Here is a 27,010-nt window from a genome sequence, read left to right as displayed (position 1 = left end):
ATCCAGATGTGAGCATTTCTTTTGGGGAGCTCCTTATTCAGTCTACATACACTCCTTAATACCACTTTACTGTACTTGTAGATAAGTCACCACATCAGCAGTCCTCAGTTCTTATAGCTCTGAAATCAGTTTGTTCCAATACTTGAGGGTCTCTTCACTATCACATAAGATCTTAACAAAAGCAAGACCAGAACCTCCTACTACATACAGCAGGGACAGCAGAGGTGGGACAGTGTCCAGCCCAGACTAATAGCAGAGTTCCAGATGCCAGTGAGACTTGTCTTTGTCTTTCCTTATTTTGTAAACATTTCCAGAGGGAGGGAATTAATGGAATCCTTGAGTCATCTGACTCAAGCTTCCCTTGAATAACTTGCAACATAAAAGATACTGCATTTTCTTCTGCCTTATAACAAAAGCAATAGTTGCTGATTCTGATGTTAAGAACATCTGTAATTTGTTATTACTGACTTTTCTTTTCTTTTTAAATAACCCTCAGCTTTGTTAAGATATAATTAGTTAACTACGATGGTAAGATATTTTAAGTGTGCATTGTGGTGATCTGATAAACAGATACCTTGGGAAAATCTCTCCCTGACTTCTGGAGGTGGGCAGCAGCAGCTGTGTTTCTCTCCTCTCCTCTCCCAGGTCAATAAGGAATACCAAAGGAGACCACCTAGGACCGCAACTAGACAGGACTAGAACATCTTCAGGAACCCAGGAAATCACTGGTGAGTGCAAACACATGTGGCTTGTGGACAGAGAGGAGCCTAGGGGAAGATTTAGTGGCTGGTAACAGTTCAGCAGTTTACCAGTTGAGATGCCACCTTTGGTCTGTTTCACCAACAAGGGGATGGCTGAAGGTAGGAGAGGACTCCCCTAAGACTCTCCAAATGCAACTGTGAGTCTCCATTGCTACTGCCTTCAGAAGCTTGGAGCAGCAGGGGGAGGCCCTGTGCTGGCACCAGGGGACAGAGAACTAACCAGGGAAACTCAGGAGATGATCTATACCTTGGTGCCTTAGCAGTGGGGCTATGAGAGTCTCTTTGCATAACCAGTGGATTATCTCTGCCCCACTCTGCTTTATCTCTTGGTCAGGAGTCAGTGTTTAAGCTAAGAAACCTACTTATACATTAAAAGCCCTCAGGATTCCATAGCCTACAGGGAAGAAAAAGAACAAAAGAAGCCACTGAGCCCCAACTCAAGGATTAAAATAATATTGAAACAACTGTCAATCTCCACAACTGTGAACCTTTTAATTACCTTACTTAGACACAAGTCAATCCAGGCAAGAGTGGTCAGTAATTTGAAAAATACTTAGAGAGGGATCTCATAACATACTATATAAAATGGCTAAACCAGGGGAGTCGGGTGGTAGCACAGCGGGTTAAGAGCAAGTGGCACAAAGCACAAGGATGGGGTTAAGGATCCCGGTTCAAGCCCATGGTTTCCCACCTGCAGGGGAGTCGCTTCACAGGTGGTGAAGCAGGTTTGCAGGTGTCTATCTTTCTCTCCCCGTGTCTGTCTACCCCTCCTCTCTGTCCTATCAAAAAAAAAAATGGCTAAACCAACAGGAAGAAATATTGGAGAAATGAACCAGGACAAGAGTCTAGATAAAAGCCCCCTAAAGGTTGAAGCAAAAAATAATGAGGTCAACATCCAAACACTAGTTAAGGAAATAATCACAGGAATGAGTAAAGAGTTTGAAAGAATTGTCATCAGAAATGCAGACACAGTGAATGAGACCCTGGAAGAAAACACTAATTATCCCAATGTTATTAGAGGGTTGAAAGCTGAGATAGCTGATCTAAGAACATAACTAGCTGAACAAGCTAAAACAGTATCAGAACAGGAAAAAAAAATAGATGAACTCCAGAATAGAGTAGAGGGGAGAGAGAATAGAATAAATGAGGTTGAAGACAGAATTAGCAAGATAGAGGATGAATTAGAGATAACTAAAAAAGAAGTAAGAGATCTCAAAAAGAGATTAAGAGATACTGAAAACAACAACAGAGACCTATGGGGTGACTTCAAAAGAAATTATATACACATTATTGGCTTACCAGAGGAAGAAAGAGAGGGAGGGGAAGTAGGCATTCTTCAGGAAATAATAGCTGAGAACTTCTATAGTCTAGACAACATAAAAGACATAAAGGTTCAAGAGGCCCAGAGGGCCCCAAACAGAATTAACCCAGACTTAAAGGCACCAAGACACATCATAGTTATAATGGAAAGGAATAAGGATAAAGAAAGGATCCTGAAGGCTGCAAGAGAAAAGCAAAAAGTCATCTACAGAGGAAAACCCATAAGATTAGCAGCAGACTTCACACAAACATTACAAGACAGAAGAGAATCGCAAGATATCTATTGAGTGCTCAATGAGAAAGGCTTGCAACCAAGACTACTGTATCCTGCTAGACTTTCATTTAGACTAGATGGAGGCATAAAAACCTTCTTAGACAAGCAACAGTTGAAAGAATCAACTATCACCAAGCCTTCCCTGAAAGAAGTTCTGAAAGGTCTATAAACAGTCAGACCACCATAAATATGCCATCTATAAGAACACTCTAAGATTCTACAAGAATGGCATCAAAATATCTTCAATCATTGATATCAATAAAAGTCCATGGCTTGAATTCACCTATTAAAAGGCACAGAGTAGGAAGATGAATCATCAAACACAACCCAACAATATGCTGTCTACAAGAAACCCACCTAACTCAGCAAGACAAACACAGTCTTAAAGTGAAAGGATGGAAAACTATCATACAAGCCAATGGCCCACAAAAAAGGGCAGGAACAGCTATTCTCATATCTGACATGATAGACGTTAAAATAAATTTTAAAAGATAGGAATGGACACTACTTAATGTCCAGTGGATAAGTCAATCATTTTAACCATTATTAACATCTATGCACCCAATGAGAAGCCATCTAAATACATCAAATGTCTACTGAAAGAGCTACAGCAATATATTAGCAGCAATGTAGTCATAGTAGGGGACTTCAACACCCCACTATCTCAACTTGACAGATCATTCCAGCAGAAAACCAATAAAGACATGAGGGAGCTAAGTAAGGAGATATATAAACTAGAACTATTGGACATTTTCAGAGTCATTCATCCCAAGAAACTGGAATACACATTTTACTCAAGTCCACATGGGTCATTCTCAAGGATAGACCATATGTTAGGCCAGGAAGATAGCATCAGCAAATTCAAGAGCATTAATATCATCCCAAGCTTCCTCTCAGACCACAGTGGAATGAAATTAATACTTAACAATCAACAAAAGATTAGTAATAGTCCCCAAATGTGGAAGCTCAATACTACACTCCTTAACAACTACTGGGTCAAAGAGAAAATAAAGGAAGAAATCAAAATGTTTCAAGAATTCAATTAAAAAGAAGAAACAAGCTATCGAAATATTTGGGACACATCTAAGGCAGTACTGAGAGGGAAGTTCATAGACATACAAGCACATATTAGGAAACAAGAAAAAGCACAAATAAACAGCCTGATAGCACATCATAATGACCTAGAAGTAGAAGGACAAAGTAACCATAAAGCAACCAGAAGGACATAAACAGCTAAAGTTAGGGCAGAAATAAATAACACTGAAAATACGAAAACTATACAAAAGATCAATGAAAGTAAATGTTGGTTATTTGAAAGAGTGAACAAAATCAACAAACCTTAGCCACACTCACAAAACAAAAAAGGGAGAAGACGCAAATAAATAAGATCATGAATGAAAGAGGAGATATCACAACAGACACCACAGAAGTTCAGCATATCATGCGAGATTTCTATGAACAATTAAATGCCACCAAGCTAGAGAACATGGAAGAAATGGACAATTTCCTACATACCTACAAACTTCCAAAACTAAGTAAAGGGGAACCAGATAAAATGAACAGGCCCATCACAACTAATGAAATTGAAACAGTTATCAAAAACCTTCTCCAAAACAACAGTCCTGAACCAGATGGTTTTACAAATGAATTCTACAAAACCTTCAAAGAAGAACTAATACCTCTACTTTTAAAAGTCTTCCAGAAGATTGAAGACACTAGAATACTCCCTTCTAGCTTTTATGAAGCCAATGTCACTTTGATACCAAAAGCAGACAGGGACACAACCAAAAAAGAAAACGACAGACCAATATCTCTGATGAACATAGATGCAAAAATATTGAACAAAATTCTAGCCAACTGGATATAGCAGTATATTAAAAAGATTGTTCATCATGACCAAGTGGGGTTTATCCTAGGGGTGCAAGTTTGGTTAAATATACATAAATCAATCAATGTGATCCACCACATCAATAAAAGCAAGATCAAAAACCATATGGTCATATAAATAGATGCAGAGAAAGGCTTTGACAAAATACAACATCCCTTTATGATCAAAACATTACAAAAAATGGGAACAGATGGAAAATTCCTGAAGATAGTGGGTTCTGTATATATCAGACGTACAGCCAACATCATACTCAATGGTGAAAAACTGGAAGCATTTCCCCTCAGATCAGGTACTAGACAGGGCTGCCCACTATCACCATTACTATTCAACATAGTGTTGGAAGTTCTTGCCATAGCAATCAGGCAGGAACAAGGAATTAAAGGGATACAGATTGGAAGAGAAGAAGTCAAACTCTCCCTATTTCCAGATGACATGATAGTATACAAAGGAAAACCTAAGGAATCTAGCAATTATCTTTTGGATATCATCAGGCAACACAGTAAGGTGTCAGGCTACTAAATTAACATTCAAAAGTCAGTGACATTCTGTTGGTATGCTTCTAATTCTGCTTCTAAAAACCCCTTCTGTTTCATTTGGTTTAATCCCCCCTGCTTAACACTGTATTCTATTTACATAACCACTGTTCTATTTAAATAACCACTGGCTTGCCTGCATAGCATTGGTTTGATCCCACTTAAAACTGTGGTCTATTTACATAAATCACTGTTAACTAAGCACCACCCTCCCTCCAGGGCGTTGGTGGATCAGTGGTAGAATTCTCACCTGCTCAGCCCCCTCTCTTTGTCACACCCTGATTTTCACCAATCTCTTTTTGCTCCACCCTCTCTATGTCACATCCTGTTTACACCCTACTTGGCCAGTATATATAAGGACAGGATTGTGAGTTTTAGTTTAGTTTAGTTTAGCTTAGATTGACTTAGATTCTGCTGCGTTCTGCATGAACTAAGAGATACTGCGTACAGCTCAGCCATGAGTCCCTTGTTGTCAGTCTCCGCCCATGAAGCCAGCCCGACAACATTCCTCTATGCAAACACTAATTTAGAAGAAGATGAAATCCAGAAATCAATTCCTTTTACTATAGCAACAAAAACAATAAAATATCTAGGAATAAACTTATCCAAAGTAGTGAAAGACTTGTATACTGAAAATTATGAGTCACTATACAAGGAAATTTAAAAAGACATAAAGAAGTGGAAAGATATTTCATGTTCATGGGTTGGAAGAATTAACATCATCAAAATGAATATACTATCCAGAGCCATATACAAATTTAATGCTATCCCCATCAAGATCCCAAGGACTTTTTTTAAGGAAAATAGAACAAATGCTACAAATGTTTATCTTGAACCAGAAAAGACCTAGAATTGACAAAACTATCTTGAGAAGAAAGAACAAAACTGGAGGCATCACACTCCCAGATCTCAAATTGTATTATAGGGCCATTGTCATCAAAACTGCTTGGTACTGGAACATGAATAGACACACTGACCAGTGGAATAGAATTGAGAGCCCAGGAGTCAGCCGCCAGACCTATGGACATCTAGTCTTTGACAAAGGTGCCCAGATTATTAAATGGGTAAAGCAGAATCTCTTCAACAAATGGTGTTGGAAAAAATGGGTTGAAACATGCAGAAGAATGAAACTGAACCACTATATTTCACCAAATATAAAAGTAAATTCCAGGTGAATCAAGGACTTGGATGTTAGACCAAAAACTATCAGATACTTAGAGGAAACTATTGGCAGAACTCTTTTCCACATAAATTTTAAAACATCTTCAATGAAACAAACCCAATTACAAAGAAGACTAAGGTAAGCATAAACCTATGGGACAAAATCAAATTTAAAAGCTTCTGCACAGCAAAAGAAACCACTACCCAAACTAAGAGAACCCTCATAGAATGGGAGAAAATCTTTAAATGTCATACATCAGACAAGAGACTAATAACCAAAATATATAAAGAGCTTGCCAAACTCAACAACAAGAAAACAAATAACCCCATCCAAAAATGGGGAGATGACATGGACAGAATATTCACCACAGAAGAGGTCCTAAAGGCTGAGAAACACATGAAAAATGTTCCAAGTCTTTGATTGTCAGAGCAATGCAAATAAAGACAACAATGAGATACCACTTTACTCCTGTTAGAATGTCATACATCAGAAAAGGTAACAGCAACAAATGCTGGAAAAGTTGTCGGGTCAAAGGAACCATCCTGCACTGCTGGTGGAAATATAAATTGGTCCAATCTCTGTGGAGAACAGTCTGGACAACTCTCGGAAGGCCAAAAATGGACCTACTCTATGATCCTGAAATTCATCTCTTGGGGATATATCCTAAAGAATACAACACACCCATCCAAAAAGATCTGTGTACACATATGTTCTTAGCAGCACAATTTGTAATAGCCAAAACCTGGAAGCAACCCAGGTGTCCAACAACAGATGAGTGGCTCAGCAAGTTGTGGTATATATACATAATGGAATACTACTCAGCTATAAAAAATGGAGACTTCACCATTTTCAGCTGATCTTGAATGGACTTTGAAAAATTCATGTTTAGTGACATAAATCAGAAAAAGAAGCATGAATATGGGATGATTTCACTCTCAGGCAGAAGTTGAAAAACAAGATCAGAAGAGAAAATGCAAGTAGAACCTGATGTGGAATTGGCATGTTGCACCAAAGTAAAATACTATGAGGTGTGTGTGTGTGTGTGTGTGTGTGTGTGTGTGTGTGTGTGTGTGTGTGAATACAGGTCCAAAAAGGATGCCTTGGAGTCAGTTTGGTAATGATATGACATGGAAACTTTAGTGACTACTCAGAATAGGAAGTTACTGAGGAAAGAAAAGAACCAGGGGCATTAAGGAATCATCTACCTAGGACCCTCAATTTATAAGGTGTTATTGCAAAAGAGTTCCTCCAGGATGCTGCTTCAGACTAGACCAACTCCTGTGAAGCTTCTCCAAGAACAATCATCTAGTGTGGCTGAGTGAAAGAATGTAATAGACACCTATAAACTAGTGGTAAACATTCTTGCACAAGTTCATACTTCCGGCGATCATTTCTTCTATCTTGTAATTAGTTTTTTATTATTATAAATCTCTGAAAATCATATGTAGGAGGTGAAAGGTGAATTTATTTGAAGTTTTATAAAAAAATCACAGTTGAGGATTAAATGAGAAAGTTATGTGTAAATTCTGACCCTTTAAGACAGTACGACTTCATAGAAACTAGTTCATGTTATGTGTATTTGATACTTCAGCTCTCCTGCATCCCAGAGGGAATCATAAATTTAGTTTATTAAAAAGAGAAAAATAGTAGGCTAGGGATATAGCATAATGATTATGCGGGAAACTTTCATGCTGAAGACTCTGAGATTCCAGGTGCAATCCCTGTTGCGATTATAAGCCAGAGTTTATCAGTTCTCTCATTTCTCTTTCTCTGTATCACTCAGTCATTAAAATAAAATAAAATATTAAAAAACCACAAAACCACAGCATCAGTAGGTGTATCTAGGTGCCTAGAGACAGATGAATATAGAGGGGGTGATAGAAAAAAATTAAGAATATTATTTATTTATTTACTTTCAAGTAGATGGGAACTCTAGGAAAGGTTTTTTCCACTATTTTTATGATATTATTGCCATGAAATTGTGTCTTTATACATGATTATATGTCAAACAGCTTAATAATTACTGCTTTGTACAATTATTATTTTTTGTACGATTATTATTTGCATTTGCTTACCCATATTCAATTTCACCATCTCTGGGTTGTTTTTGCATATAGAGATACAGAAAGAGACATCTTACATATGCATACACAGAGAGAAAGAGACTAGAGCTTCCTCTAGTACCATAAATTTCTTCTGTGGGGCTATAACTTGAACCTGAACTGAGCATATAGCAAAACATGAACCTTATCCAATGAGCTACCTTTCTGATCCCTTACATAGTTATTTATGTGTTGTTCTGTAGTTGCCTTTTCTGGTATTGTTTTTCCATCATTTATATTAAATTATTGTCTTATATTTTATCAGTTTGACTTAAAACACTACTCATAAGATTTCCCATAGAGCAGAACAGTTAGTGATAAATATCTCAGTTATAATTTGCCTGGGAACGTTTTGATATCTCTTTAATTAAAGAAAAGTTTTTCTAGATATCAAATGGTTGGCATTTTATTGTCTTCCATCATTACAAATTTCTAGTGGCTTCTGACTGCTATGTCTTTTGAGGTGCTAACTGATAATTTTACTGATGACTTCTTCTAAGTGATAACTTAATTATTGCTTTCAAGATTCTCTCTTTGTCTTTTGATATTTGACAATGGTTTATCCGGCTTTGGAATTCTTAGTACTTAATCTATTTGGAGTTTGTTATGTTTCTTGGGTGGCTACTGTTTTCCATCATAATTTTAAGAAGTTTTAAATCATTACTTCTACAAAAATGTCTTATGTCTCTTTTTATCATTTTCTCTCCTTCTGTATCTCTTCTCACCATTATACATTTTTGGATGTAGTTAATGGTATCTACAGGTTTCTCTGAATATGTTCATTTACTTTATTTTATTTTTTCAAAATTTATTTTGCTAGTGGATTAATAATGCTTTACAAATGATAGGATTACAAGCATATAGTTCCAGACTTCACCCACCACCACAATGCTGTGCCTTTCCTCCCAACTCCTCTCCAAAACCCCAAGATTAATCACTACAGTTTTCACAAAGTCTTAGCAATTTTTCACATTTTTAGAGACAAGTTAATGTGTTACATTAAAAAATTTTTTATTATCTTTAATTATTTATTGGATAGAGACAGCCAGCAATCAAGTGGAAAGGGAAAACAGAGAGGGAGAGAGACAGAGCGATTCCTGCAGCACTGCTTCACTACTCATGAAGCTTTTTCTCTGGCAGGAGGGAGTTGGGGGCTTGAACCCAGGTCTTTGCTTATGGCCATGTGTGTGTTCAATCAGGTCCTCCATGTGTTACTGTTTTTTATATTACCCATATGAGTGAAACTATCCAGTAGTTGTTTTTCAGAGAATTTCTAGTCTTTTGGTAACACATAAAAACCATAAAAAACAAGAACATTTGAACACAAACCCCAAATTAAGGAACCTCAAGATATTATATATGATAAGAAGAATGAGAAAAGCAAAAAGCAATGTAGGAATGATTAAACTACTAGAGAGAAAATTACATCATTTAACAAGATTTAGAGGACTGTATGTGTATAAATATATTATGTATAAAAGTATCATACACACAATTTATAAATAAGTGCATTATATATACATGCATCTAATAAAGTCTATCTTAAACTGTTCTTGTTTCATCATTCTTCTCTGTAATAACTTTTATCCATTCTTTCCTATCTTTTTCATGCTTTAAAGTTGTTTCATATTTCTGTTGTGTTTCTGGGTCTGTTTTATTGTGTATCACCTTATTGGGAGGTAAATGTTTCTTGTTACTTTCTCTGTAGCACTCCTTTAAGTAACTCTTGCAAGATAGGTCTCCTAATGGATAACTCTAGTTTTTTTTTAAAAGTTTTTTTAATATTTATTTATTTATTTATTTTTTAATTAAGAAAGGATTAATGAACAAAACCATAAGGTAGGAGGGGTACAACTCCACACAATTCCCACCACCCAATCCCCATAACCCACCCCCTCCCATGATAGCTTTCCCATTCTCTAGCCCTCTGGGAGCATGGACTCAGGGTCATTGAGGGTTGCAGAAGGTAGAAGGTCTGGCTTCTGTAATTGCTTCCCCGCTGAACATGGGCGTTGACTGGTCGGTCCATACTCCCAGTCTGCCTCTCTCTTTCCCTAGTAAGGTGTGTCCCTGGGGAAGCTGAGCTCCAGGACACATTGGTGGGGTCTTCAATCCAGGGAAGCCTGGCCAGCAACCTGGTGGCATCTGGAACCTGGTGATTGAAAAGAGAGTCAACATATGAAGCCAAACAATTTGTTGAGCAATCATGGATCCCAAGCTTGGAATAGTGGAGAGGAAGTGTTAGGGAGGTACTCACTGCAAACTCTAGTGTACTTCTGCTATCAGGTATATATTTTGCAGTAGTTTATGGATACGTGTGCACATAAGCTCTCTCTCACAGAAATTGGTGTATATCTAGGTTATGGGACTTTGTTAGAAAGTGAACTACCTGAGATGAAACTAGAGTGTACTATAAAAGGAAAGGTCTCACCCAGTAATGAAGCTGAAGGGTTGTCATTCCACACGTGAAGTCTCTGGATACAGTCTGAGGTGAAGCATGTTGAGGTGGCAATCGTTGCGTTGGTTAGGTTGTGATGGGTGGATGCGATATTATTTGGTTTGGATTGGGAGAGGCATACGGGAAAGTGGGCCCTATCCAAGGGTTCCAGGACTGGGGGAAGTAGGGGCTCTATAGTGGAGATGTGAGGTTCCTGCTGCCTTAGGGTTCAAAAAGACAATCGATAGTTAATATTATCATCACATTATTTGTTAATTGGGTTAACTTTGAAAAGTCCCTTTGTTATGGTTTGCTGTACAGTATCCAGTATCTTGTATATGGCTGTGCTATTGGATGCTTGTAATCTACTTGGTCTAGGCTTTTGAGAGAGTCCGCATATCAAATACACAGCCTATATATTAAAAAGATTCAGTTTGTCTTTTGAGAAACTTTGAGACATACAATTGATTTCCCCCTTTATATTTATTTATTTCCCTTTTGTTGCCCTTGTTTTTTATTGTTGTTGTAGTTACTGATGTCATCATTATTAGATAGGACAGAGAGAAATGGAGAGAGGAGAGGAAGACAGAGAGGGGGAGAGAAAGACAACTGTAGACCTGCTTCACCGCCTGTGAAACAACTCCCCTGCAGATTGGGAGCTGGGATCCTTATGCCTCATGCCACATGTGCTGACCCTGCTGACCTACTGCTTGACTCCCTAGTTTATTTTATTTTATTTATAAAAAGGAAACAACGACAAAAACCATAGGATAAGAGGAGGACAACTCCACACAGTTCTCACCACTAGAAATCCATATCCCACCCCCTCCCTTGATAGATTTCCTATTCTTTAACCCTCTGGGAGTACAGACCCAGGGTCATTATGGGGTGCAGAAGGTGGAAGGACTGGCTTCTGTAATTGCTTCCCCACTGAACATTGGTGTTGGCAAGTCAATCCATACTCCCAGCCTGTCTCTCTCTTTCTCTGGTGGGCAGAGCTCTGGGAAAACAGGGATCCCGTGCCAGGCTAGCTTTGCAGGCAGGAGGGAGACGACCAGAAACTCATGGCTGAGCTGGGAATGCAGTTCAATCTTTATTGATGAGAGGGAATGCAGTGAAATCAATCAATTTATCTTCATTAGAAAATCCTGTCCTTTATATCTCCTGAGGAGGAAGTATCAGGAAGAGGAAGTTTGTAGGATAGGGGTTGGGGAGAAGGAAAAAAGCATTTGAACCAGTGGGGATTAAACCAATCCCCTGTAGGCAGGGCGTGTCTCAGGTAAAGCAGTGATTGTGTAAATAGACCACAGTGTTAAGCAGTGCAAGGGAACCTAACGTGATGATCAGAACAGAAGGGGTCTTAGAAGCAGAATTAGAAGCAGACCAACAATCCAGGACACACTGATGAGGTTGTCTGCCCAAGGAAGTCCTGTTGGCATCATGTTAACATTTGGAACCTGGTGGCCTCTCCAAGAATTCCAAGTTGAAACAGTTTCCTTGCAGAGCTCACACCAGGTATTATCTCTAAGCTGCTATCTTGGCTTTGCCCAATAACTCTAGTTTTTGTATGTCTGGTATTGTTTTGAAAGACTTGGTAAGGTGAAGATTGTCTGGGTACCAATTGTTTTTTTAAATTTTATTCTTTCTTTCTTTTTTTTTTTTCTCTTTCTTTCTCTCCTTCTTTCATTGCTACCAGGGTTGTCACTGGGGTTAGGTGCTTGCTCTATGAATCCACTATTCCTGGCAGCTATTTTTCTCCCTTTCTCCCTGAGTTTGACAAACAGTTCTCTGGGTTGTGCTTAGGGGCCTGTGGTTTCTACAGCTCTAAACAACAGTCTTGAGTTTTTTTTTTTCCCACTGTAATTGAGTGGTTCTGTGTGGATGCTTTATATCTGCCAAGTGAATTTGAAGTGATTGCATGTATGGCTCCCACTAGCAATGCAGTGCCACATTTCTGCCCCCCTCCTTCTCCCATCCATGAGCAATCACCATCTTTCAGATAGTGATGCTTCTTTCCTTACTAGAAATTCCAGCTGTTCTCTCACGAGAGTTTTTTGTTGTTGTTGTAATATTTATTTTAAGGGGGAGAGCCAACTTCTTGAGACTAGGTCTCCATAGCTCCACCCTTGAAATTCTCTGTTCTTTATAGTCTTCAGACTAGATACTCTTAATTGACCCACTTAAGATTTACTGATTATTTATTTCATCAGCTGAAATTTGTACAGGGCAAGTTATAACAATACAAATTATTTTGTACTGAGGTTAATATTTTTCTTTTCTTTTAAAAAAATTTATTTATTACCTTTTGTTGCCTTTGTTGTTTTATTGTTTTAGCTATTATTTTTGTTGTTGATGATGTTGTCCTTGTTGGATATGACAGAGAGAAATGGAGAGAGGAGGGGAAGACAGAGAGGGGGAGATAAAGATAAGATACCAGCAGACCTGCTTCACTGCCTGTGAAGTGACTCCCCTGCAGGTGGGGAGCCGGTGGCTCGAACCAGGATCCTTAATGCTGGTCCTTGCACTTTGTGCCATGTGCACTTAACGCGCTGCACTACCGCCCAACTCCCAATATTTTTTTTTTCTAAAATAAGCACTCCTAGAATTGTAACATTTTAGAAAAATTATAGATTTTGAATTTTTAAATATTATTACTGCTCTTTATTCAGGAATGAATTTTAGAGTTTTTGCTCTTTCCAGAGCTGGGCAACAGTTTTTAAACTACTGTACTTAAAACTTCCTAGAAAGTCCACAAGAAAATTTCCAAGATACATTCATTACATGAGGCCAAAGGATGGTCAAATAAAATTCTACATCATTCCTTTTACATACCTAGAAAAAAAAATCACATTTTATTTGATTTGCCCAGTGCTAAAAGAAAAATCACATTTTAATCTATTTAGTATATTGGACCTTTAATACAATTTTAGTTGAAGGGTGCTTTTTTTCACTGAGTATAAATAAGCTTGAAAGCTATTCTCTCCTGTTACCCTTCATTTCACACATGCCTTGCAATCATAAATGAGACATATTAAAAATTGTTGAGTGTTTATTTCTTTTGTGGAGAGCCATGTTTTTTCAGAATGAGTCACTGCATTGTTGTAGGCAGAGGTGACTGACTACAAATTCAAGCTATGGGAACACAGACACAAACAGGTCATCCTATGGAACTGTCAGCGATCAGCCTACAGAACTTGTTGACTAAATTGGAATGTGGTAGGGTATGATATAACAATTCAGATGAACAGAAATATGTGACATAAAAACTCAAGACATTCTTAACAGTGGTCAGGGGCCATAATATTTTAAATTTTAAGAGCATAATGTGTTCACATATTCATAGCCTAAATCCAAAATTTATAGATAGTATTGCACTATTTTTAAGTTCCATTGTGAGGGGCAGTTAGAAATAGTTTCATTACTTCCTGCTGTGATTATAAAGAACCAGGGCAGAATCAATGAACAGGTAGATCCAGAGCCTTGGGGCTTTGGGCTAGAATACTACAGGTACTATTTTGAAAATAGATGTTATGACCATGAGAGGATTGGCAAAGCTGGCGCCCTCCAAGACGAACTAGTTTGGCAGCCTCCTCTCTTTATCTGAAACAATAAAAAAAAAGAATGAAAACATAGGCCTGAGATTAGTGGAGTCACACATGAACTAGACTCTGATGCTGCAAGAGAAAAATAAAGTCCAACTATAGTTCCAAAAAATGGCTTACTTCACTATCTCATTTATTTATGCTATTTCCTATAAACAACTTGGTTGAGCTCTTTTATGAGTTCCAATTGTCTTCATTTGCAAACATCTGTGACTTTATACACTTTCTTCATATACTCTCTTTTTTTTGTCTGTGTCTTTGCCTTTCCCTCTCTATTTCCCCCTTCTCTCTCAATTTCTCTCTGCCTATCTTCATGGATAGATATGAACATGCCCAAATCATACATTTTATTATGTATATCATGTATCAGGAGCTAAATTAACTTATTGAATAAAAATTTAAAAAATGAACTTTAAAGACATAGGGTCTACTAGTTTTGTCAACTACCTAGAAAATTACTGATTTTTCTTTTTTTTAACCCAAGCACTACCTAGCTCTGGCTAATGATGGTGTTGGGGATTGAACCTAAGACCTTGGAACCTCAGACATATCTTTTGCTATCTTCTTAGTGAAAACCACTGAAAATATGCAGCTCAAGTATAGCAATACACATTTCTTGTTTCATAGTCACTCTGTGCGAAAAATCCAGGCTCAGTTGAGGTAGGGTTTCTGATCTGAGTCTCATAAGACAGCATTAATGGTATTGGCCAGAGATTAGGTCTCATCTGGAGCTCAACTGTGGAGGGAACTGCTTTCCAAATAGTATGACTATTGTTGTCATTGAGTTCCTGCAATTATAGGACTGAGAACTTCAGCTTTCTATTGACTAGAGGCTAGCGGCTACCCTCATCTCCTTGACATACTGGTTTCCCCAACAGAAACAAATCGTGCCCTCCTCACCCCCACCTCCATCCACAGTCTTTATCAATTACAGCTGACAAAGGTTTCAGGTTGATTTTTTGACACTATTACTAAAGCTGTGAAAGAGCTCACTTGGCAGTGGGCTCATCTTATCATGCATGAGGTCCTGGGTTAGAGCCCCAGAACTATGAGAGTACCATGAACAGTACTGTAAGAGCTCCGTGGATGGTAAAATGGTGCTACAATCTCCCTCTCTTCTCTTCTTCTCTCTTTCACTCTCCCTACCTCTCTAAATAAAGACTGAACACAAATGTACCCAGTGATATTATGTACTTTCAAGATCCTGATTTTATTCCAGGCAGTTTCTTAACAATAAAGATCAAAAAGTTTTATTGAATTGGATTGGATGGAAACACATGAAAGACTCATGGAACCCCTTGCCCTCACTTACCTCTAGGGGCATAACCTTGGAGGAGATAAACACATTTCTCTTTAGAATATCTTGCCTCTATGTGTCCCTGTCCACTGTTCACTGTGTCCAGTCCAAGAGGGAGTCTCCTCAAAGGAAGTAGTCAGAGTTTCTGGGGAAATGTTCCTACTTTTGAAAGCATTATGATTTAAATATTTTATTTATTTCTTATTGAATAGAGACAGAGAGATATTGAGAGGGGGGGACAGAGAGAGGGAAAGAGATAGAGAGACACCTGTAGCACTGCTTCATTACTTGCGAAGCTATTACCCTGCACGTGGGGACCAAGGGCTTGAACCCAGGTCCTTGCACACTGTAATGCATGCACTTAACAAGGTGCACCACCACCTGGCCCCACATAATAATTTTTTTTATAATTCTCATTAGCTTGAAAGGTGTCTCTCTTTTTAAATTTTATTAGTGACTTAATACTGATTTATAAAATTGTAAGGTAAAAGGAGTATAATTCTGCACTATTCCCACCACCAGAGTTCTATATCCCCATTCCTTCCTAGGTATTGGAAGATAAAGTAGTTTCTCCAAGGTTGCAGATATGGGTTAGATATTATTTCCACAAATATCTTTATTTATATATGTTTGCCCATATTTTTCCTATGGTCCTGCCTTCTCTTCCTTTTGAAGTCACACCTATACCTACTACTATTTTCAAATGTCCTTTATTCCCCCCTCTTCTCTGTCCAGGTCCTGATGGAGCTGGAGTTCAGAGTGCTCTGGTCATCTCTCCCTAACATTTCTTCCTCTCTGGGAGTATGAACCAAAAATCTTTTTGGGGTGCAGAAGGTGGGAGTTCTGGCCTCTCTAATTGCTTCTCCACTGCATATGGGCATTAGCAGTCACTCTATATCCCTAGCCTGAAACCTGTCTCTCCATATATAAGTATGGCATCAGAAAAATCTCCTGTATCTGGACAACAACAACCAAAAAGTGCTGTTAAGATCTTCCTTGGAAGCCACATGTCAATATACACAAAACCCACCAAGGAACCTTGTTAAAATACGTAGATTCGGAGAGTTGGGCGGTAGTGCAGTGGGTTAAGTGCAGGTGGTGTGAAGCGCAAGGACCAGAGTAAGGATCCCGGTTGGAGGCCCCAGGCAGTGAAGCAGTTCTGCAGGTGTCTATCTTTCTCTCCCCCTCTCTGTCTTCCCCTCCTCTCTCCATTTCTCTCTGTCCTATCCAACAACAGTGACATCAGTAACAACAATAACTATAATAACAACAATAAAACAACAAGGGCAAAAAAAAAGGGGATAAATACATTAAAAAAATTAAAAAATATGTAGATTCCCAAAATATTCTCCTCTTTTAAGATTCTGATTCACTAAGTATTCTAGAATGTTCTGGAATTTGCCCTTTTTGGTAATTGCCCTAGAGGCAGTTTATGGCAGGTGACACAGAAACACCCACTGAGAAATCTAGAAAATCCATTGCCTGATCCAACATTTGGATTTACAGATGAGGAGCTAAGATCTAAAGGGACTGGATCATTTGCATAAGGCAGGGCACTTAGCTAGATGGCCATTCTCAGGTCAGTTGTCTTCCCACGATTTCCAAGGAAGATCTTTCATGAAAAAAAAAAAAGACAGTGGAAAAAAACTGCAAGAAATTTTCCTAGCTGATAGCTTTGCAAAAACAAATAAAATATATTTTGAATTATTATTATATAACAACTATGAATCAGCTCTATATTTGAATCAATTCCTTTCAGTCTGCCTGGAGAATCAGCAGGTATGACAGACTCTGAGGAGGCAGCAAAACTGTCTTCAGTGTGACTTCTGTGCTCCCTGAGACTTGGTACTTGTTGCTTTGACACCAGTGAGACACAGATGCTTACTTAGGCTCACACTTGGCACTGGACATGATTTGTCAGTGAACATCCTGAGTGCTTTGTCAGCTTAGTGGCAGGAAGTGGAGGCTGCTGTGGGTTCAGTCGCACAGTTAGATGAGCATGTGCTTTTTTATTTACATTCTAAAACAAAATGAAGTTTCCCAAGGACGTGGTATAATAGATAAAGCATTGGCCCCTCAAGAATGAGGTTCCAAATTCTGTTCCAAGCAACACAGGCACCAGTGTGATGTTATGGTTCTCTCTCTCTCTCCTTGTTTATCTCTCATAAATAAAGAGATACTTTTTAAACTGTTTCTTCTTTTCCTCTTCCTCTTCTTCTTCCTTCTCCTTCTTCTTTAGGCTAAGAGGAGAGGGAGAGAGAGAAGGAAAGAGAGAAATGTGTCTCTTCTATTTTATCTCTCATAAATAAAGAGATACTTTTTAAAAGGTTTCTTCTTTTTCTTTTTCCTTCTTCTGCTTCTTCTTTAGACAAAGAGGAGAGGGAGAGAGAGAAAAAGAGAGAGAGAGAGAGAGAAATGTCACAGTACCAAAACTTCCTTCAATGTAATGAGAGCCAGGTTTGAGCCTGGGTCACATACACCGGAACGCACCACAATATCCAAGTGAACTATTTCACTGGCCCTCATTTTGTCTTAATTCTAAAATTAAAAAAAAAGAATATTAGAGAGTATTGGACAAAATAGAAAGAACAGAATTGACTAAATTATCACACTAGATGAAGACATTATTCTGGAGAAACTTTAAATCATAAGTTAGTGGCCAGGGGTCTAGGAGATGGCTCACCCTACAGAGCACACACTTTATTACACATGAGGACCTGGGTTCAAGCCTTTACTCATTGCATAGGACCATATTCATGAACAGTACAGTGACCTTTTCTGTCTCTTGCTCATTACCTATAAGTAAAAACAAGTCTTCTGGGAGTGAGATTATGGATCCTAGGGGGGAAAAGTTAGTGGCCCCTTTATGCAAGCTCATAAAATTGGGGAGACAGCATAACAGCTAATAAGCAGAAAGGCTTCCACGCTTACCTACCACTCTGAGATCTCAGCTTCAATCCCACACACCATCATAAGCCAGAGCTGAGCAGTGCTGTGGCAATAGCAATAACAATAGAAAATATTTACTTATTTATTTATATTAAAAGAAAAAGAAAGCTGGGGCTGGGTGATGGTACACCTGGTTGAGTGCACAGGCTACTGTGCAACAGGACCTAGGACTCAGGTTCAAACCCACTCCTCAACCCCCGACTCCTCCTCTGCAGGGAGAAGCTTTATTAACAGTGATGCAGTGCTGTGCCTTTCTTCCTCTCTGTCACCCTTTCCCCTCTCAATTTATCTCTTCCCTTTCATATATATAAATAAATCTTAAAAAAAAGAGGGGGTCGGGTGGTAGCACAGCAGGTTAAGTGTACATGGCACAGTGCAAGGACTGGCATAAGGATCCCATTTGAGCCCCCGGCTCCCCACCTGCAGGGGAGCCGGGGGCTCAAACAGAATCAGTGAAGCAGGTCTGCAGGTGTCTAGCTTTCTTTCCCTCTCTCTGTCTTCCCCTCCTCTCTCCATTTCTCTGTCTTGTCCAGCAACAACACCATCATCAACAACAATAGTAATAATAACCACAACAGTGATAAAACAACAAGGGCAACAACAAAAAAAGAAAGAATGGAAGAAAGAAAGAAAGAAAGAAAGAAAGAAAGAAAGAAAGAAAGAAAGAAAGAAAGAAACTCAGAAGAAAAGGAAAGCTGAAACAACTCCTGATGGGAAAAGTGAGTTGAGCAATGTGTATTCCCTCTGTCAAAACTTGAAGAAAGTATGCAAAGCAGGCTAGAGTTTTATATCAGCAGTGGTGTTTCTGGGGCTTGTTGGGACATGCGGGGCCCCTTCTCAGTGAAGGCACAGGGCAAGTGAAGGCCCCCATGTCACCACCTGTGAGGCCACCCTGCCCCCACCTCATGTGCCTTCCATGCTTTGCTCCAGATCCCATTCCACAGCAACCTCGACTTTTATCACCAGATGATAGGATCTCTCCAAGAGATGACTGTGTTTCAGAGTGACTCCCTGCGAGGATGGGTTTCCTTCAGAGTCCCAAAATCACACTGAGCTCCGCACCCCACAGTGTCACTATGCTGTGCTGCTAGGATGACCTAAACCCAGCCAGCCAGGTCAGGGGAGCTCACACTGGCCCACTAGTTTTGCTGCAATGACACTAACCCCCAGATCTCTTGGGGGTGTGGTCTAGCTGAGAAGTGAGAGTGATTCATTAAAAAAAATAAATCTCAGGCTGGGGACTTGTTTGTCTGGGATTCCCACGTTGTGGGAAAGTGCTGAGTCGGCTGCACAGGGAGCCAGCTGTTTGGGTGCCTTATGCTTGTGTGATGGGCTCTTCGCTCTCTGGTGTCAGGGTGTTCTAGAGGCAACACCCATATGAGTGAGGGCTGCAGGAATGGGGAACAACCACCTCATGTGTCCATTTCTAGCAACAGTCTCATTTTATCTTACACTGGGAGGTAATCATCAAATTCCCAAGTTAGCTATAGTCAATTAGTAGCATATATATATATATATATATATATATATATATATATATATATATATATATATATAGTCAGGCACACAGATAAGTTTTAGGAGTCATACACTGTCTATATTTTAGAGACAACTGTATGCTTTAAAATCGTGTTTAAAAGGCTGTTTTTGTTTGTTTATTAATGGAAGAGTGAGAGAGAAGGAGAGAGAAGCAGAGCATCACTCTGACATACACAATGCCAGGGATCCAGTTCAGGACCCTATGCTTAAAATTCCAACATTTTATCCACTGTGCCATCTCCCCGGTCACTTAAAATTCAGATTTTAGAGGCCAGGCAGAGGCTCTTTCACTAGAGCACACATGTTACCATGCTCAAGGACTGGGGTGCAAGCTCCTGGTCCCGACCTGCGGGAAGGTAGCTTCACAAATAGTAAAACAGTGCTGCAGGTGTTTGTCTTTCTCCCTATGTCCCTCTCCCTCTTAATTTTTCTTTTTCTACCCAAAAGGAAAAAAAAAGAAGACAAAATGGAGAAGAGAGAGCAAAAAGAAAAGAGAAAAAGAGAGGGAGAGAGATTGCCATGGGGAAAGGTGGATTTACTGTGCACATACTGGGCCCCATTGTGGTGGCAATAAAAAAACAAAGAAGACTTCAGATTTTAAAGTTGCTGCCAGTATGTGCCATATTGCTGATAATGGTGGAGTTTTTATATTTAATTTTTCTGTATTGGAATATGTTTATGATGGAAGTTTCCCTCCTCCTCCTCCTCCTCCTCCTCCTCCTCCTCCTCTTCTTCTTCTTCTTCTTCTTCTTCTTCTTCTTCTCTCTCTCTCTCTCTCTCTCTCTCTCTGTCTTTTTCTTCTTTTCTTTCTACTGCTCAGCTCTGGCTCATGTACCTCAAGGGCAGCTCCCACTTGCTTTGCCTTCTGTCATGTTCAGTCTCCTTAGTTCTTTGCTAGCTCCTCCTTGATGTTCAGTTTAAATAGGTCTTCCTCAGACTTCTGTCCTGGCCCTGTGCTCTATGCAATCTTCTAGGGTAGTCAGGGATCTCCAGACCTCCTATCCCAGGACAGTATGGGGGATTGAACCAGGGACTTTGGAGCCTCAGGTATGAGAGTATCTTTGCACAGCCATTATGCTAACTACTCTAACTAATGTCAGTTTTAACAGCTTAGCTTTTGGAAAGAGTTATTATTTTATGAAAGAGAGCAGAGAGCCACTCAGTCTTGGCACAGGAGGTATAGGGGTTATACCCGCAGCCTCATGCATACAACTCTTCTGATCTACTGCTGAGCTAGTTCCCGAAGCCCTGAAGTTGCTATGTTTGCAGTGTGAGCCATGGAAACTTAAATAATAGCCTTTTGGGAAATAATGTAGCTTCCAGAATGCTTGAGATTTGTTATGGTTTTGTCATCATGCATATGATGGCAGAAAGAATAGATTCCTTTTTAAGAGTTAATATCAAACCTATCTTGCTTTTCTGTAAAAGATTCAGGGTGGATGATATTAAAACATGGCTTTAAATCATTTTAATGGTAATATTTTCTCTGTTTATTGGTAGAGGACAGTATTTTTTCTCTGTACCACATTGCTACTTCTGTTTTAAATTTATTATGGTTATGAGCAAATTGGAAAAGGCAACTTTTCCCCCAAATCGATGGTTGGGGGGAGCTTTGCGAGTGTTAAAGCGATGCTGCAGGTGTCTCTCTCTCTTTCTCTATCTCTCCTTTCCTTCTCAATTCCTCTCTGTCTTATTAAATTAAATAAAAACAAACAAAAAGTAAATAAAAAGGAGAAGTTGAAATGTCCACTGGGAGGGGTGCATCCAATGTGCAGACACTGAGCCCCAGTGGGTGGTAACCCTGGTGGTAAACAAACAAGCAAACAAAAAACATAGGAAAAAGTCACTGTGGTATCAATGAGCAGATTATTTGCTCAAGCCTCACTAAAAAACAGTTGGACTGGGGACCGACTTACTAGCTCACCTGGGAAAGGAACTGCTTTGCCACACACACACCCCGGGTTTGAGCCCAGCTCCTACCACTTCAGTGCTGTGGAGGACACTTCAGTGCTGTGGTGTCTTTCCTCTTGCCCTCTGTCTCTATCTGAAAAAGTCAGTTCACTTTGGTGTAACCCTGGTGATGACAATACACTAATGAATACATAAATAAGCAAGAAATTATAACCAAGGTCTAAGTTTTCACCCCTTGTCTCTACTTGAATACTAATGAAAATACTGTACAGAAAACAGAAAGGTCTGACCATCAATTTCGTTTTGTGCTGTTATCTACATTCCCTTTTTTTTTTTTGAAGCAGCATTAAACGGGCACCACTCAGATGCATTATAATGAATCAGGAAGGAGCCCCAATAAATGTCATCTCACAGAGTAGATTTAGGCAATGACGCCTTTGCCAGGTTCCCATCCTATCAGCAGCGTGAGAACATTTCCCAGGCTGTCCCAGGCCTGGGAACCTGCTGGGAGCTGAAACCTGCTGTGCAGCTCTGTCACCTGGCTGCTGGGGCCCAGCCCTCAGAATCCCACGCTTGCAGCTTGCACTGCACCTCCACAGCCCCTGCTGGGCCCTGGATTTCTCTCCCACATCCAGCTCCTGCCACTATGCTTCCTGGAGGTTGTGCAACCTGTTTATTGAGTGTGCTTCACAGCGAGCTGTGGACTCTGCATTTCCCACGAAGCCCTGCCTGTGCTGTGCGGGTGGATAATTAGTTCACAGGGTTTAATGTTGCTGTGCCACCTGCCTGAACTTTGAATGCTCTCAGTGTCTCAGTATTTCTGGTCAACCTGAGCCAGCTGCCGTTGCTCCATCAGGGGTCTCTGGGGGAATCAGGTGCTGTTTAGTGGGCTTACCAGGTGTGACTTTAGGTAGTGGGTTTTCAGATCAAAATAAATATCTTTCACAGTTTACAAAAGTATCCAGCTCATGATAAGATAGGAATATAAACTAATTGTCACTTGCTCTAAAAAAAGAAATATTTCTCCTCTGGGTCTGCCTTATAGGCTTGTGGGGTCTGTTCTTGCTTACTTAGCTTCATGATGACTCTTGGTGGAATCCTTGGTGAGGTCAAATAGCATAAGCTTTATGGGAAATACCTTTTTTGAAAGCGTTCACCCCTCCCTACAAGTGACATGTTGCTGAGCTGGCCACCAGATCACTAGAATAAGTTGGCCTAGAGGAAGCAGAGACATCCCCAGACTGAGCCAAGTTGACCACTGTATCTTTATCTTGATCTACCTTGGCTCTAACCACAAGAAGTCTACTCTTCTACCCAGAAAACAATTGGTTTCCAGGAACTAATGATTACAAAAGTTAAACACCACTTTGGTTAGAATGCACTTTCTGGTTTTGCTTCATTTCTCAGACATATTCTTCTCTACTGGAGTGGGGGAGAGAGGGTTGAGAGGAGACTCCAACTGCCTTTGGGTTGAGGAGTGATTTTGGGGAGGAGGTAACATAAAGGACTTTGGGGTGATTTTGTTGAAGAAGTGTAAACATATGCCCACTGATTCTAAGACTCAGAAAGCTTTTGTAGATCCCACAGTGTCTTTTATTTACTTATTTATTTTGACATTGCCAGGGCTTATCTATCCCAGGATAACTGAAAGAAAGAGAGAAAGAGAGAAACAGAAAGAGAAAGAGAGGGGGGGAGAGAGAGAGAGACAGAGAGAGAGAGACAGAGAGAGAGAGAGAGAAAGAGAGAGACAGAGAGAGAGAGAGAGAAAGAAAGGCTATAGCATCTAACTTTACTCAGGACTATTGTATTCCCAAGTGGTGTACTCAGGACTCAAACCTGGGTTGTATGCATAACAAAGCAGGTTCCCTCCCAAATGAGCTATCTCACTCTCTTGTTATTTTTTTCCTTCTAAAATAATTTATTTATTGGATAAAAACAGAGAGAAATTGAGGTGGAATTGAGACATAGAGATGAAGAGAGACACCTGCAGCACCACTTCACTGCTTATGAAGTGTCCCCTGACCCTCACTTGAGTACTGGGGCCTTGAACCTAGGTCCTTACACATGATAACTCATGTGTTGCACTCAATCAAGTGCATTGCCACTTGACCTTTGCTTCTTAATTCTTTTTGGCCTTTTTTTCTTTTTCCTGATGAAATATACTATGCTTAAATGAAGGATAGAGAAAACACATGGAGTTACATTTGAATTTCTTTTTGTTCTGGAAACTTCAGAAAATGGAAGAAGCAGGTGATACTCCTCCTACACTGTTTTACTGTTTTCCACCAGTTTTATTGTGAGTCCTGTGGATATTCCTTTTCCTGATTGAGGAAAATTGTAAATTATATGTGAATGACTCTGAGATTACTTCCAGAGGTGCTTGTTTCATGAGAAAAAAAGGCATTACTGGTGACTTTTGCTTTCTATGCTGTTATGCCTCTGATGATAAACTGAGTTCATTCATTTATTCTTTCACTCATGTAGCATTTGTTGAAGATGTGAGGTGTCAGGCAATGTAATAAGCATTGGGATGATTTGATGAACAAAATTACCCCCATCCTCACTCTGGTAGAACTCATACACTCATAAGAGAGGAGAGAGAGAGTATAAACCAGAATGTAGGCATAAAGTGCTGAATAGTCTCTTGATGCATATCTTATTCACACCCTTTAAAATTACATTCACTGTGTAGACGTCTATATATGCTATACGCAGTCTGCTGATGCAGTAGAGCACGTAAATAATTTAAAATAAAAAATTACATACATGCAGTCATGTGTTGCTTTGTAACAGGGTCATGTTCTGATTAATGTGCTGTTTGGAGATTTCATCATGGAGCAGATGTCATAGAATCTACTAACACAAACTTGTGGCTAGAGTCTAGGATACACCTAGGCTATGTGACCTAGTCTTTTGCAGTCCCCCTCCTGTGTGTGATCCTCCACAGGATGACTCATTGCTAAAGTGTATATGACTGTATTAGGTAGATTCATTCAGTCCACTGATTATTTTTTTATTGGCAAGTAAGATAGATCCTTGGTCTGAAAGGTGGTCAATGGATCAGAAATCAGTTGAAAGGTTGAAAGGCTTGGGTTTATTTACCTTAGAGTGAAAGAAGATGTAATTATAAGCCTTGCATGTATCTTGCAGAAAACAGAACACACCTGGCTTCTGTGTCCTAGTGCTTGCTGGTTTTTTTTCCCCAGTTTTTTTTCTTCTCTCTTTCTTTCTCTTTCTTCCTCTCTTTCTTTCTTTCTTTCTTTCTTTCTTCCTTCCTTTATTCATTTCTTTCTACCTTCCTTTCACAGAAACAAAGAGGTAGAGAGAAAGAGACCAGAGTACTAAGCTTTCTTTAATGTGGTGGCAGCTAGGCTTGAACCTGTCTTACACACATGACAAAGTGAGCTATTTCTCGAGCCCTCCTTTCCCAATTGTTCTGCCTTGTGTAGGCACTTATTCTTCCTGGCTGGGCTAACCTCTCCTCCAAGGAGCCATCATGAAAAGTCCAGTGATATGCTTTTCAAGTTCCTTGAATGAAAATGTGGTGGAGGCTTGCTTGGTGCTCAATGCTATGGCTGACTTCAGGTGGTTCCTCTCTGTTATTGCTCCTCTTGAGGAGAACTCTGCCTTGTGCTATTAGTGTTTGTCAGCTTGTTATGAATATTCTGGCTGGCTATGCCTGCCAGTGTGTATTTAGGGCCTGTGAATTCTAGTTCCCTCTGGCTGGAGAGAGACAGAGGGACACAGCTGGAGGGTTCCTGCTAGCACTTGTCAGTCAAAGAAGGAGCTAGAATCTTGCAGCCAGTTGTTTTCTGGGTCTGAGTTAGAGATAAGGGGATGTGAGTTGCATGTGTGTGTGTGTGTGTGGGGGGGTGAGACAGGTGTGTGTGTGTGTGTGTGTGTGTGTGTGTGTGTGTGTGTGTGTGAGGGTGAGCCACTCAGCGGAGGGCACTAATCTCACACTGGCAGCCCTTAGGCAAGTGGAGGAGTATGAAGCACCTGAGGGAAATTGATAGATGTTTACAAACAGGAGGAGAATTAACTCAATAGAATACCTGAAAGGTCTTTACCTCTTTAAAAATATCACTTAGTAGTGGACCTTCTTGTGGACCTCTATAGGGCCTTGCCTTCAATGTAGATCAACAATGGTAGGGACTGCCCTACTCTTCAAAGGGAGGCTGGGTCAACATACTCTGTCACTCGGGGAAGACTGGTCCTGAAATGAGTATAGCCCAGAGTGTTCCTAGCTATGACCATAGAAAACGAGCTCAGACGGAAAGGAATGCAGAGATCGCACCGACTCCTGTGTTGAATATGGGCCTGAGATCAAATATCATTTACAGTTAATGATATTTATATACTTTTCTCATATTTGGGAGCTACTCTCTGCCCTGATCCAGCTTTCTAGTCTTATTTACAACTCTGACACCATCTCCCCAGAAATACCTTTCGTCTACCTATATGTTAGCTGTTGGGCTCAGGCAAAAATTAGTAAAGTTATGGGACCCTCAGAATATACCTAAAATAGACCAACTTTTTCCAAAATGGAGACCCCAAATCTCATTTGCTACATTCTTACCTGTAGGTTCCAGATTATTAAAACATTTGTTCTGCTTTATATCTTATTGTTTTTCAGCTACCAAGTTGCAGATGCTACCATGATGCCAACCTGACTTCCTTGGGTAGAGGACCTCTCCAATGTGTCCTGGAACCCCATCTCTGCAGAGCTCTGCCTCATTAGGAAAAGATAGAAACTGGGAGTTTGGATCAACCTGCCAATGCCCACAGCCAGCGAAGAAGCAATTACAGAAGCCAGACCTACCACCTTCTGTACCCCATAATGATCCTGGGTCCATGTTCCCAGAGAGATAAAGAATAAGAAAGCTTTCAGTGGTGCAGATGGGATATGAAATTTTGGTGGTGGGAACTGTAACCCTCTTATTCTACGGTCTTGTCAATCATTATTAAATCATTAAAAAATCATTTAGGATAGAGACAGAGAGAAATTGAGAAGGTACCCTGCAGACAGAGACCAGGGACTTGAATCTGAGTGCTTATGGACTGTAACATGTGCACTTAACCAGGTGAACCACCACCCAGCCCTCATGTTTATACATCTTGGTTTACATTCATTGAAAACAGACATGGTAATTTCTTTTTTATTGTCATCAGGATTATTACTGGGGAACTGTGCTGGCACTATGAATCACACACTGCCATTGCCCATTATTCATT

General features: G+C 39.8%; 3 long non-coding RNA genes across 3 annotated transcripts in view; all 3 read left to right on the top strand.

Moving 5' to 3' along the window:
- Positions 1-27,010, top strand: part of LOC132540493 (uncharacterized) — a 1,042,170-nt gene that overhangs the window by 559,169 nt on the left and 455,991 nt on the right. The gene's annotated exons all lie outside the window — the stretch shown is intronic.
- Positions 1-27,010, top strand: part of LOC132540492 (uncharacterized) — a 313,599-nt gene that overhangs the window by 251,246 nt on the left and 35,343 nt on the right. The gene's annotated exons all lie outside the window — the stretch shown is intronic.
- LOC132542036 (uncharacterized) lies at positions 434-26,859 on the top strand. The gene is made up of 3 exons (XR_009553169.1): positions 434-528; positions 646-728; positions 26,412-26,859. It is a non-coding gene; the product is annotated as an uncharacterized LOC132542036 (long non-coding RNA).

This window comes from Erinaceus europaeus, chromosome 1 (assembly GCF_950295315.1).
Source record: "Erinaceus europaeus chromosome 1, mEriEur2.1, whole genome shotgun sequence".
In the NCBI taxonomy this organism is placed as follows: domain Eukaryota; kingdom Metazoa; phylum Chordata; class Mammalia; order Eulipotyphla; family Erinaceidae; genus Erinaceus; species Erinaceus europaeus.
The sequence above is the reverse complement of the archived record's forward strand: the minus strand, read 5'-3'. Positions and strand labels throughout refer to the sequence as shown.